Consider the following 13,599-nt stretch of genomic DNA (forward strand, 5'->3'; position numbering starts at 1 on the left):
GATTTCCTTCCTGGTTATGGGTCTGTTCAAATTTTCTATTTATTCCTGTTTCAGTTTTGGTAGTTTATATGTTTCTAGGAATTTGTCCACTTCTTCCAGATTACCCATTTTATTGACATATAATTGCTCATAATATTCTCATATTACTGTTTTTATTTCTGCTGTGGTTGTGATCTCTCCTCTTCCATTCTTGATTTTATTTATTTGGGTCCTTTCCTTTTTCTTTTTGATCAAACTGGCTAGTGGCTTATCAATTTTGTTAATTCATTCAAAGAACCAGCTTCTGGTTTCATTGATCTATTCTACTGCTTTTTGGTTTTGATAGCATTAATTTCTGCTTTAATCTTTATTATTTCCTGTCTTTTGCGGTTTTGGGTTTTATTTGCTGTTCTTTTTCCAGCTCCTTAAGGCATAAAGTCAGGTTGTGTATCTGAGATCTTTCTCCCTTCTTTAGGAAGGCCTGGGTTGCTATATACTTTCTGCTTATGACCACCTTTGCTGTATCCCAGAGGTTTTGGGTTGTGGTGTTATCATGTTCATTGACTTCCATATACTTTTTAATTTCCTCTTTAATTGTTTGGTTGGCCCTTTCATTCTTTAGTAGGATGTTCTTCAGTCTCCAAGTATTTTTTCCCTTTCCAATTTTTTTTCTTGTGGTTGACTTCGAGTTTCATAGCGCTGTGGTCTGAAAATATGTATGGTGTGATCTCGATCGTCTTGTACTTACTTAGGGCTGATTTGTGTCTCAGTATATGGTCTATTCTGGAGAATGTTCCATGTGCACTGGAGAAGAATGTATATTCTGCTGCTTTAGGATGAAATGTTGTGAATATATCTGTTAAGTCCATCTGGTCCAGTGTGTAATTCAAAGCCATTGTTTCCTTGTTGATTTTTTGATTAGATGATCTGTCCATTGCTGTGAGTGGGGTGTTGAAGTCTCCTACTATTATTATTAACTTCCATTTTTAAAATCACCTCTATCACAGAGTGGCAACACAGCATTCTGAAGCCAGGCTCCTGGGTTGAATCTTAGTGAAGCCTTTATTATTGGTGTGATTTGGGGCAAGTCAATGAACCATTTTTGTATCTTTGTTTCCTCTTCCATGAAATGGGATATAAAGAGTACCTCGTTTGCTGAGTAAGTGTGAGGATTGAGTGACCATGCGAAGCACATGAAGTGACACCTGTCACATTTAGTACGTTGGAAAAGGCACCATTTCTCACTGTAAAGTGAAGCAAACAAAACTCAAGCTTGGGGTTATCTTTCTAAAAACTCCAAAGGAGAGCAAGTGAATGGGATCAAGAAAAGGGCTTCACTGCACAAAACAAACACAAGTCCTACTGTAGGTGAAGTGTGACACCAGGAAGAGGCTGAGAAGTAGAAGATATGTCTCCAAATGTTAATATAACATAGAGTTAGATAGGACATACAGGGACAGTCAGGCTGCCATCCTATAAGGATGCTTATTAATGGATTTTCCGATGTCCCCTGTGCATCTCTCTTGTGACTTTTTCTCCCCTGGGTCATTATCACCCACCTCCAAGGCCATCTTCTACCTGTTAGCTATGGACTTGGTTTTGCTTTTTATCCCCAGTACCCAGCACAATTACTGGGGGAAAATAGCTGCTCATTACATATTTGGTTGGGGGGTAATGAATAAATGCATGAATCTCTTCAAAATAAGATGGGTATGGAAGCATTCACTGAAGAAATGGGATTTGATCGGGGCTCGAACGATGGGAGAATTTACCTAACAGCAGAGCTTCCAGATAAAATACAGCAGATTCAGTCTGAACATCAGAACAACCACAAATAAATTTTCACTGTAAGTATGTCCCATGCAATATTTGGGACATACTTATACCAAAAAAAAAAAAAAAGATTCATTGTTTAAATTTGAATTTTAGGTGAATAATGAATCCTTTTTAGTACAAATTTCCCAATAGTTCATGAAATATACTTATTACTAAAAAATGGTTATTTATCTGAAAATCAAATTTAACTGGATGCCCTGTATTTTTTATTTATAAAATCTAACAACCCTAATAAGAGGAAAAAAGAATAGAAAGATCTTTTAAAATTTTTATTTGAGAGAGGGAGGGGGTTGGGTAAGGGCAGGGGGGGAGAGAGAGAGAGAGAGAGAGAGAGAGAGAGAGAGAGAGAGAGAGAATCCCAAGCAGGCTCCATGCTCAGTGCAGAGCTGGATGCAGGGTTTTCCATCCTATGAATCTGGGATCATGACCTGAGCCGAAATCGAGAGTTGGAAGCTTAACTGACTGAGCCACCCAGGTGTTCTTAGAAGGAATTTTAAGTTATGGAAATGGCAAGAGGAAAATATGGGGGCATATTGCTTTTAAGAAAATCTGAGTCTTTGAATAAGAATATCTGAATGGAGAATTATGATAGAGGACAATGCCTGAAATCGTCCCTTTTTCCTTGCTGATTTTCTTTAAAAATGTATATTCCAGTTTCTTTCTTTCTTTCTTTTTTATTTTTTGAGAGAGACAGAGACAGAGAGAGAGGTAGAGAGGCAGAGACACAGAGAGAATCTTAAGCAGGAGCGTAGACCCCTACAAGGGGCTTGATGCCATGACTCTTGGATCATGACCTGAGCTGAAATCAGGAGACGGTCACTCACTGACTGAGCCACCCAGCACCCCTATATTTCAGTTTGTAAAGACCTTTCTTTCACTCAACCTTGTTCTTTTCCCCCGCAGCACAGAAGTGCTGTATATGGTAAAGGACAAAGGGTTTTTAAGACACTTAGCTTTTTGGTCATTGAATCTGGAAGGATACCTCAGATATCACCAACTCTACAACAGATAGGTACGTGGCTACGTGTTCAGGAAATGAATTACAATAAATATCCATTCAGAAATTTCAAACAGCTTTATTGGAGCTTTTTAATGTTAATAACTGATGGTATTGTTTTCTTTAGATACACTCAACCCTGGACTTGGACAAGTGCTGTGTAAGTTACTTGAAAGTCTTCCTTGCTTTTTCAATTTATTTACTAGAGGAGACAGCTTGAGCTAGCCTTCCCCAAATCAGTATTTCTCCCTCTCTCCCTCCTACGTTCTACCCCTTCCTGCCTTTTTTTCTTTGTTTCTTTCTTTCCAATTGGTTCAGCAATTCAATGTCTTTTAAAGAATCTGGAAACAAAAATATTGACAGTTTTTATCTTTATCACACTGTCTGTATTAAATATCATGGGTTTATTATAATATGCTGGGTTCTGATGAGCCTTATAAGAATCCATTTAAACAAAAATAGTACATTCTTCCAAGTGTTCCTGTTGAGAAAAAAGATGACACATTTAAAATAGCTCTCCAACAAACATTCCCTTGCTTTGTACTTAACTTATTGATTACAGAGTCATAGTACCCAGCTGTCCTCATTAAAATCATCCTTCTCAACTTTTCCACCTTCCCACTTTTTGATCTTAAGGCATTTAAGAGGCACAGATCCAGAGAGAAGAAACCACAGAGACCAAGAAGCCAGGCTCAGGGAGGAAAAGAGATAGGATTTATTTTCTCCCAGCATCCAGAATTTCTTATGATGAAGCCTAATTTTTTTATTCTACATTTGTAAACTGAATTGTTTACAATGAAAAAAAAAAAAAAAGGAAGAGAACCCTGAATCATGGGGATAAAGGTCTAGAGATAAACCAAAGGATAATTGAGAAGTATGGTCTCAAAGAATAATAATACAACCTTGTGTTTAAAGTTTTATTTTATTCCAGTGGAGCCATAGCCTCATGCATTATGCAGGTTATCTGAGAACCTGAGAAGCTTTTTCACTTTCACCTGAAATGTAAAACATGAAGATTAAATACAAGGCCTGGTTCTCCATTTTTTGTCACTCTTTCTGCTCCTTTAGCTTTCCACATACACAGTGTGTTGAGAATGTTGTCCATTGCCAGTAACAGGAACAAAGCAGGGAAAAAGATATATTAAGTTGATATGGTCGGTTATATTTGCAAAATAAAACAAAATAAATTTAAACAAATATAAAGTAACTCAAAGGATATTTATCCACAGTACAATCTTTAATTCCACTTGAAAAATGTTTACTCAGTGTTTTCAGCATGCCAAGCCCTGTATTAGGCCTGGCAGGGGATACAACGATACTGTCTCTACCCTCAAGATGAATACGGCTTAATGGTGGCAAAGGACACAATTCAATATGTGAATGATTATAATGTATAACTGAGTGGAGTAAGGGCTCAAGGAGAGGTAGACTCACAGTGCTGAGACAGGTTAGGTGCAGACAGATTATATCTCATTGCAAGTGTGGGGGGACACAGTGACTGAGCTCAGGGAAGAAGCAAAACTAAATATGGAAAATGAGCAAGATGGGAGGAGAGATGAGGAAAGAACTTCCTGGTGGAGATAATATCACAAGTCATTGAGAAAGATCACTGGGGACCATCAAATATGCCACCCTTGCCGGAGTGTGTTATGCATGTGTGGGCCATCAAAGGAAATCAGACCAGAAAGGTAGGTTGAGGCTGATGTGGGAAGGTCTTCAAAGAAAGGAGGCTGGTGGCTGTGGCCATGGCCGTGGAGAGTGGAGAGTGTACGTGGTCATGAGGTAGGCTGCTGCTGCCTTTCTAGGAGGCCTGGCTAGATGCAACCAGTCAACTGATTGTTGCTTCTGGTTTAGGGGTGTCTCATTTCTCTTCCAAACCCTTCCTCCTCTGTTCTGGGTTTTCTGGGAAGCAAAAAGGGGAACAGGAGTAGAGCATGTGCCAAGGCTGCTATCTTGTTGGCAGCAAATTTTCTTTCTACTTGATGTAATGACAGCGACATTTAAAAAATATTACTTGTTTTTCTTTAAACTGCAAAGTGATGGCAGAGAGACAGAGTTAAAACAAAGTCCAAAGATGGGTCTGTGCTGCTTTGCTTCACCACTGCTCAGGATGTTCACCCAGGATGCACTTGAGCAGGTACCCCTTGTGCACAGGGACCTGAGCATCTTCGTTTAGCTGTCTTTGGGAATGGTGTTATGAGGGGGGCACTGGAGGATGGGTATCGTGCGAAGTTACTCAAGACAGAAGAGGTTGGAGTCAAAGGACGAGCACAAAAGTGTGTCTATGGGGAGTCTGAGAAGTGGGATCACAGAAGTCAACCTTGTCAACATGCCTGGGTACCAGAGAAGACAGAAAGCCTAAAAATTCAGGAGTCAGCTCATGGTAGGGATGTCACCAATGAAACATGATGTAATGACATAAGAATGTCTGGGGTTAGGACACCTGGAACATGGTCCTATTGGGTCCTGGATCTTTGGCTAATCAGAATGACTAATATTGAGTGTTCACTTTATAATATTGAAATGTCAGATATTGTAACCTGAATTTTTTTCTCTCTCTGAGGTGACATTTGACATGGGTCCATGCCTGCCTCAGTTCTGAGTGGTTTTCAATGTAGCAACACTTCATTTCTTTCAGCTCCCTTATGAGGTTGGGTCTATTATATCCTCACTCCACAGATGAAGAGATTGATACAGAAGCAGGTGTAGTGACTCGCTCAAGGCCACAGCCTGGAAGGGGCAAGGCTGGAATTCAGCTTACAAAGAAAAACTTTACAGGAAAGAAGGCAATTGCATAGGTAAGTAGTCTAGGAAGTAGAAAAATAATAAATCCAATGTTTCAATACTGAAGTTGTAGAAAGGCAGGTAAAAATTACACATGGATATCATGAAGGACCCATTTTATTAACATAAACGAATAGTTGCTTAGATTAAGAATTAGCAAGATTAAGATTCAGTTTTCAAAAGGTTTTGTTTTGTTTTTTTAATTTTAGAGAAAGAGAGAGTGTGCACCAGTTGGGAGAGAAGCAGAAGGAGACAGAGAGAGAGAGAGAGAGAGAGAGAGAGAGAGAGAGAGAGATAGCGAATCCCAAGCAGGCTTCACGCTCAGTGCAGAGTTTGATGCGGGGCTCGATCCCACAACCCTGGGATCATGACATGAGGTGAAATCAAAAGTCAGACACTCAACTAACTGAGACATGCATGTGCCCCACAGAATTTTTTTTTTTAATCAAACTACATGCATGCATGAACATGTTAAAATTGGTGTAAGGGGTCTTTGGTGTAAATTCGTGTGACCTTGTGACTTTGTTGGCTTTCTGACTTTGACTTCAGTCATGTTAGGTCTTAACAATACAAAGATTTTTTTCCCTCATCCTATTTCCAGACTACTATACTTTGCCTGCAGCTCTGTAACGAAACAAATGCATTTGTCTCTTCAATAAATGGGCTCTCAGCTACTGGGCATTTGTTTGGAAGGACATTCAAGATGTAAGACACATCAAGCACGGGGCCCTTGTGCATCTGTCTGAGTCAGCTCTGTCAGGGCAAAGCACTCATTAAAGAAATGGGTGCCTGAGACAGCCTGGGGAAGAACTGTGCTTCAGGAGGTGCACTGAGCCAGGGGAGGGAAAGTGGTCCTCCGTGACTAGAAAGGGATCCCGGGTGTCCAAGAGAAGTGAACTGTGGATTAGTTTCCTGGTTCTTTGAGAGAAAGAGTCGGACTCTCTCCCTGATAAGCTGGACTGGTACTTTGCGCTAACCTCCAAAGGGCCAGGAGTGTCAAGTTCTCTGCCAGAGTGTCATCTGGTAGAGATAATAATAATGATAACAATACATCTACAGAGTTCCTTCATAAACTAGGCACTGGATAAACATGTTTGCTGAACACATGTTCATTTAGCATTGACCTTTTATGGAAAAGCTACTGCTTTGTACAAAGAAATGCCTTCTGGAGCTGACAGGTCGAGCCTAGCTCTAAGCCCGCTGTAGAAGTCTGTTTGCCCTCAGCCCCTGAGTAGATCCTTAAGGCAAACTGGGTCCATCCTTAAGATAGTGAATTACCAGGCAAATTTCCAGAGACATCAAACTTGCATTATTCTTTTTGCCTTAAGAATTAAAATTCCCTTTCAAAGCTGTGACAATCTCTGACTGTTCCCGTGAAGCATGGCTGCCTTGTCTTCCCTGTGTCCTTCTCTTGCTTGGATTTTATGTATGACTTCTCTCATTGCTGCTGTCCTTCTCTGGTAGTGAGGGGGGAATCCAAAGGGCAGATGGGTTAGTGGAGGTGGGGTGCAGGAAGTGAATGGTAAATGGTAACCTGCATCCCAGAAATGGAAGGTATGGTTGGCCCAAAGGTGAGGCTCATCTGAATTAAGTGAGCATGTTGGATACAAAATGGTTGGAGCAATTTATTGTGAATAAGACTGTTCTCAACAACCTAGACAGAGTAAGATGTGCCACCACTCTCCTTCTATCCATGTCTTTGTTTCTGGAATCCTTTCCAGTACAATGCTTTAGCATTGTGAACTTTAGGTTACAGTTGAAGATGATTGGCTTAGTGGACAAGAAACACTCTTTCTTGATCTGATGGCATATCACTTATCATTACCACTATGGAAAGCTTCTCCCTTCTACGTTATTATAGGACATACTGTTGATTCTTATTTATTTAGGAAATTAATATTCATTTTGGGGTACATGAATCTCTTTTCTTCTTCCAGCTGACATATTTTGACTCTTGTATGTTTATTAGCATTTCATCTATAAACAGGGGTAGTAGAAATAGAAGGAGATCAAACTTAAGTTATTAAAGTGTGGCAGATGTTGTGGCCAAGAGAAAATGAAAGGTTTTTGGAAAATAAGATGGAGTTATTCAATCATTCATTTCAATTATATTGTTACCTAGTATCACAAATAATTAAGTTGGCTGTACATAGGAACTTAATCAGAAACAGAAGCATTTTTAGTGAATGCCTACTCATAAGGTTTACCTTGCTTGCATGCAAAACATTCATTTTAAATAATAATAATATTAATAATACATCAAAAGTTCTTGTGATCAGCAATTGAAATTTATTTTCAGTTATAAGGTTAATTCAACAGCTGAAGGCATATACCTTGAAGTATGAATTTATGACATAAGCCACTATCTCATTGGATATGCAGGGTAACAACCTCATTAAAACTACAGTGTGAAAAAGAGATTCATGTTATGTTTCACCAAGGTTAAAGGCAAAGGGATAGACTAAGTATTGGAAGAAGACAGTTAAGCAGAAAAATGCTCAGCCTGACATGTTATTATTTTTGTATATTTTGTACCAATAAAATATCAGATGAAAGAGACAAGTTACTTACCACCAGATGGGGGCAGAGGGGAAAAATATCAGGTTATATGATCTAGAGCCTATGTGATCATAGCTATAGTGACTCAAACAGCAATGTCAAGAGCTATTGGCTGATTAATGGTTTATATAATTTTTTTTGTTTTGATCTAGAGAGAAACATTTATTGAACATCTACTGTGCCAGGCAGTACACTAACATGATTTTTCACCTGCTAAGTTATATGATTCTTTGAATAACCTTGTGATTGCTGACAAATGAGAACATTTATTTTTGTTGACACTCATTAATAGATGCAGTCAGTATTTACAGTAGATGCAATCAGTATTGATCAAATGTTGGGATATTGATTATAATATGCAGATATAGATCTGAGGAAACAAAGAAGTAATATACTAAGATTGTAACTGAACCAGCGTGAGTTCACTCCTCAGTGAGTCCGAACCTGTCCCAGGTTGAGTTGTCACACAAAATAACTTCATTTGCAGAAAATAAGGAGATCATGGGGAATAGCTTCCAAAGCCATGACTCCCTGAGTGAGAGAGAATGTGTTCCTTTGATTTAGGGTTAGGATGTATACTTTGATTGGGATGCCTTGTCATCCTATGTTGAGGTGAGCATAAGGTTGTGCATGCGCCTTAAGGAAACATGCCTATACACACATTGTATGTTATGTAAATGACACTTGTGTTCCTCTTCGGGTGGAGATTTTAGTATTATAATGGGTAAAGGTGGTTGCCGGTCACTCTGGGGGTCACTCCATCACCCATTTGTGCAGGTGCAAATCAGGGGTTAAGCTCAAATTGGTCTGGGTGGTCTGGGCCAGCTGGAGGTCTTGTCAGGGAGGTCGCTATTGCTCGAGAGGTGGTTTCACTTTCCATTTGCCTGAGTTCAGAGATAAACTGGAAAGAAGAGCTTAAGGAAAAATGTGGGACCAAGGTCGGTGAGTACACGCAGGGGGGAAGTAAAGGTCAAGTATGGGGTCTAGCTGGTGACCCGATGACTTCAGAGCACTTTCCTTGACATTATACTCAAATCTAAAAACATGTTTGAACCATTAATGATAGTACAATACAAAAAGACAGCTGGTTGGTGATGATCATTAGTTTAATGGTTTTGTAGGATTATTAGCATCGCTCTATTTCATCTACAGACTCTATCCTTAGCAGTCTGTCCTTTAGATATTTATTCTTGGTAAATAAGGAACCAGGTGTGGTGATTTAAAAATCTTCCCACAAATTCTTTGACACTCTTTTCTTCAAAAAGTCAAGCAGAATTCTGCTTCCCTTGAGTGTGGGCCAGACTTTGTAAGTATGGTGAAAATGAAGGTGTGTGACTTCAAAGATTAGGTCATAAAAGAGATTGCATCTTCCTCATTGCTCTCTCTTGGATTACTCACACTAGAGAAAGCCAGTGGTCACACTGTGAGGACACTTAAGCAGCCCTACGGAAAGATCCATTGTGGTGAAGGAATAAGACCTTCTAAGGCCAAGAGGCAATGAGAAATGAAGCCTCCTGCCAACAGCCATGTGAGAGCACCATCTTCCAGCCCCCGTCAAGCACATCCTCCAGCCCCCGTCAAGCCTTCAGATGACTGTAGCCCTGGATCATATCTTAACTGCAACCTCATGAGAGACCTTGAGCCAGAGCCACCAGATAAGCCACTTCTGAATTCCTTACCCACAGAAACCATGAGATAATACACGTTTATTGTTTCAAGCCACAAAGTGTTGGATAATTTATTATACAACAAAAACTAATTAATATACCAAGAGAGAGGATATATGTGTCAGCACCAATTAATCTGTATTATTGGAAGGAAACAAATTGTTTGGGCTTGAGAAAACAGAGCCTAAAGTCAAGATTGCATGCTTTTTTTTTTTTTTTTTTTTTTTTTAATATTGGAGATACAATCTGAAGGAAGCAAGAGTGAGGGAAAAAGAAAAGTTAGGCAACGAAGACAGGAAAAAATTCAAAGTGGTGCTTAGTAAAGTTGGCTACAGTTACTCAGGATGACAGAGTTGATTGCTCAGTCACAGGAGGTGTCTCTAGAAGGGTGGAGAGGTGATATGATATCATTGTGCCTTAGAGCAATCAAGTGGGGAGGGAGGGAGAGGAATTTATCTGCTAGCTTCTTCCTGTCTGTCTCAGGTCAAAGTACTTCCTATGGGGCATTAACTCTTCACACACCTTAGTAATAGCATTCTGTCACTCTGGACAGCTACTGGGAAAGCTAGACTCTCCAAGGCTCATGTCACGTCGGATCTGGGTGCTGGGACTCTTGTAGTTCTTGCAATGGTGAAGGTATAGAAGCCATGACAAAGCCTGACTCTTGTGCTCTGGAGAGGCTGAGAAATTTGTTGGTGTCTGGAGACAGGAAGAGAGGACTGCAGAAATATATGTCTTGACTGGAGCCATTCTGGCAAGGAGGTGAAGAAAGTAGCTGAGACCCAGGGGCAGATGGAACTGGGTGGATCTGGGATGAGGCATGTGCTAGGCTGGTATCCAGTTAAATACACACCATAATTGTGTACAAAGAGTAGTGCTTTGACAGAGGACACAAGATTATCCTTGCAAAAGCAGCATCTGGTAGCAAGTAGGAGTTTAGGTTCTGGAGTTTGAACCACTGCCCCTATATTTCCTACTTAGGTGACCTTGCATACACCGTATAACCTTTATGGATCTCAGTTTTCTCGTCTTTAAAATAGAGATAATAATAGTACCTACAACCTCAGGAAGTTTAAATGAGTTAATAGACCTACAATACTTGCAATAGTGTTTGACATAGAGTAAGTGCTACATAAGCATTGGCTATTTCTGATATTACTGCCTACCAGGAGCTTACACATCTTAAGAATAGATAGACAACAGCATAAAACATGAAACTAATAAGTAAGGGGATAAAACACTTACAGTGAATGGAGATCAAAGCCAAATTAAAAATTTTGCATGTAAAAGGCAAGGTAGATATGTAATTAGAGTGGCAAATGAACCATGGAGTGCTTCTGTTAACTTGCATTTAGGGAATACAAATATGGTGGATTCTTATGATTATTTCTGACTCCATGATGAGCGATTGGTTGAAAGTACAGAAATAACAATACATTTATTAGCTACCGCCTGTGTGCCAGGGATTACATAAGGTATTTCACAGGCTGATTTGTATAGACTGGCCAAGGGGGAAAGTCCACATCTTTTATGCTCTATTACTAATCTGGTTGGACTTGGGATATGATATAGTTAAAAATTCCCAAATCAAAAATCAAGTAAAGGAGATTGGCCTTAACTCACATAGGCCTCCATGTGAAGAAAGCAGGGGCAGGAAACACGGAAAGTAAAAAAGAAACTTAAGTCAGCCTGCCAGTCACACCTGGAAGGCTGGCCACCCTTGGTCAGGAGTGAAGAAGAAATTGTGTATCAATTCAACAAATATTTCATACTAATGCTCATTACATACCAGGCATCTTGCTAGACTCAGGGTCTACAAATATGAAAGACAAAAATTCTCAACCCTACCATGGTCTAGTGGGGTGTCGAAGACTAATTCAAAAAATGGTTCTATTTCAATGACAATTGTATAATGATTGTGTATACAGGTGCACATAAAAGTGACATGGGACTCACCGTCCTCTGTAATCAACTATGACACCGGTCAAATGTAGGAAATACTGCTCTCAGGTATTTGACAATAGCGCCGTCTGAAGAAGGAAAACTAACAATGTGAATCCTATAGTGGTCTCAGATTTCCTGAGAGGGAAAACAAACAAAACATACTGGGCGCACTGAGCTGAGAAGACAGGAGGAGGGAGCTGGAATTTGCAGAGCAGAGAGCTAAAGAAGGAAGCTGCTGGGAGGAAGAGGTCCAGAGATCTGCATGTAGGTTTGCCCTTGATCTTTGGCTGACCACTAAGCCACATAAGCCAAGGATGAAACTCCACAAGGCTGGGTGAAGGGTAACTAGTATGGGACTGTGAATGAATAATTCCAAGAGCTGACACAGCATTAGGAGAAGTCTAATTTCTGACAAGTCAGAAGGAATACCTCGGGCGTTCAGTCAAGCCTTCAGAAGATCATGCCTTAGCAGAGACTCCAAGAGTTCATGCCTCAGCCCTGGAGCTAAGATGGCCCCAGAATTAAGGTTACTCTGAACCTACACTTATGGAGCCTAAAAAACAAGTATCTGGAGGTTCAAACTGATGTTTAAGTACCTGCCAAAACAAACACAATACTCCTTAAGGAAAACAACAACATTCAGTAGTCACATAATATTCTCAAAATCCACCACCCAGTGAAAAATTATTAGATATGAAAAGAAGCAAAAAAATATGACCTATAATTAGGGGGGAGGTAGGTCAATGGAAATAGGTTTAGAAATGACAGAGATGGTGGAATGAACAGGCAGGAATTTTATTTTTTTGTTTTTTATTTAAAAAATTAATTTATTGTCAAATTGGCTTACACACAACACCCAGTGCTCATCCCAACAAGTGCCCTCCTCAATGTCCATCACCCATTTTCCTTCTCCCCCCAACCCTCCCTGTCCACCTTTAGTTTGTTCTCTGTATTTAAGAGTCTCTTGTGGTTTGCCTCCCTCCCTCTCTGTTTGTATCCATTTTTTTTCATCCCCCATGGTCTTCTGTTAATTTTCTCAAGATCCACATCTGAATGAAAACATATGATGTCAGATAAGAACTTGAAAACTACTAGCAGAAACATGCTAAAAGACTTAAAAGAAAACGTGAATACAGCAAGAACAGAAATTAAAGATCAAAGAAGAACCAAATGTAATTATAAAACTGAAAAATACAATATCTGAAATACAAAATGAACGAGATGGGCTTAGGAGCTGATTGGACACTGTAGAAATAAAGGTCAAAGACCTTGAAAATAGCAGTAAGAACTATTAAAACTAAAGCATAGAAGATGATGATTTCGGGAATTATCACAAAACCATGAGATACACGTCAATATGATACCCATTTTACAGGTGAGGAAGCCGAGGCATGAGGCTGTTGAGGAGCTTTGGGAAAGGTCACACGGTTGTAAGTGTGGGGTTGCAGAGAATGCTTGGTCGCAGGGGTGAGAGGGAGGGAATGGCAGCGAGGAGGTGAGTGTTACCGGCCCTGAGTCTGGGAGGGCTATGTTGCCTCTCAGGGAAGAGAGGAGTGGAATTCAGGCACAGGAAGAAGAGAAGACAGAGAAGCATAAAGACCGAGGAGGACTTATTCTCATATTTTAGTTTCCCCAGTGAGTTAGATAGCCATGCCCATTTAGTAGAGAACCAGGCTGGTTTTATCCACCTCAGAAAATATCCCCTTCCTTCTTTTTCTTTCTCTTTGTGATGTGAACCTTAATATTCTCTCTGGCTCCTTCACTGAGCCCACCAGATGGCTAGGTGTGGATGGAGCTTGGTGCCCTGGGGGAGTCACCTTCTTGGCCCCATGC

General features: G+C 40.1%; 1 long non-coding RNA gene across 1 annotated transcript in view; it reads left to right on the forward strand.

Moving 5' to 3' along the window:
- Positions 1–13,599, forward strand: part of LOC113600815 (uncharacterized) — a 172,044-nt gene that overhangs the window by 148,931 nt on the left and 9,514 nt on the right. Inside the window, exons 11-13 of the long non-coding RNA XR_003421908.2 lie at positions 2,719–2,827; positions 2,940–2,972; positions 5,451–5,610. This is a non-coding gene — a long non-coding RNA (uncharacterized LOC113600815). The remainder of the gene's footprint in view (positions 1–2,718; positions 2,828–2,939; positions 2,973–5,450; positions 5,611–13,599) is intronic.

Source organism: Acinonyx jubatus, chromosome A1 (genome assembly GCF_027475565.1).
Source record: "Acinonyx jubatus isolate Ajub_Pintada_27869175 chromosome A1, VMU_Ajub_asm_v1.0, whole genome shotgun sequence".
In the NCBI taxonomy this organism is placed as follows: Eukaryota; Metazoa; Chordata; class Mammalia; order Carnivora; family Felidae; genus Acinonyx; species Acinonyx jubatus.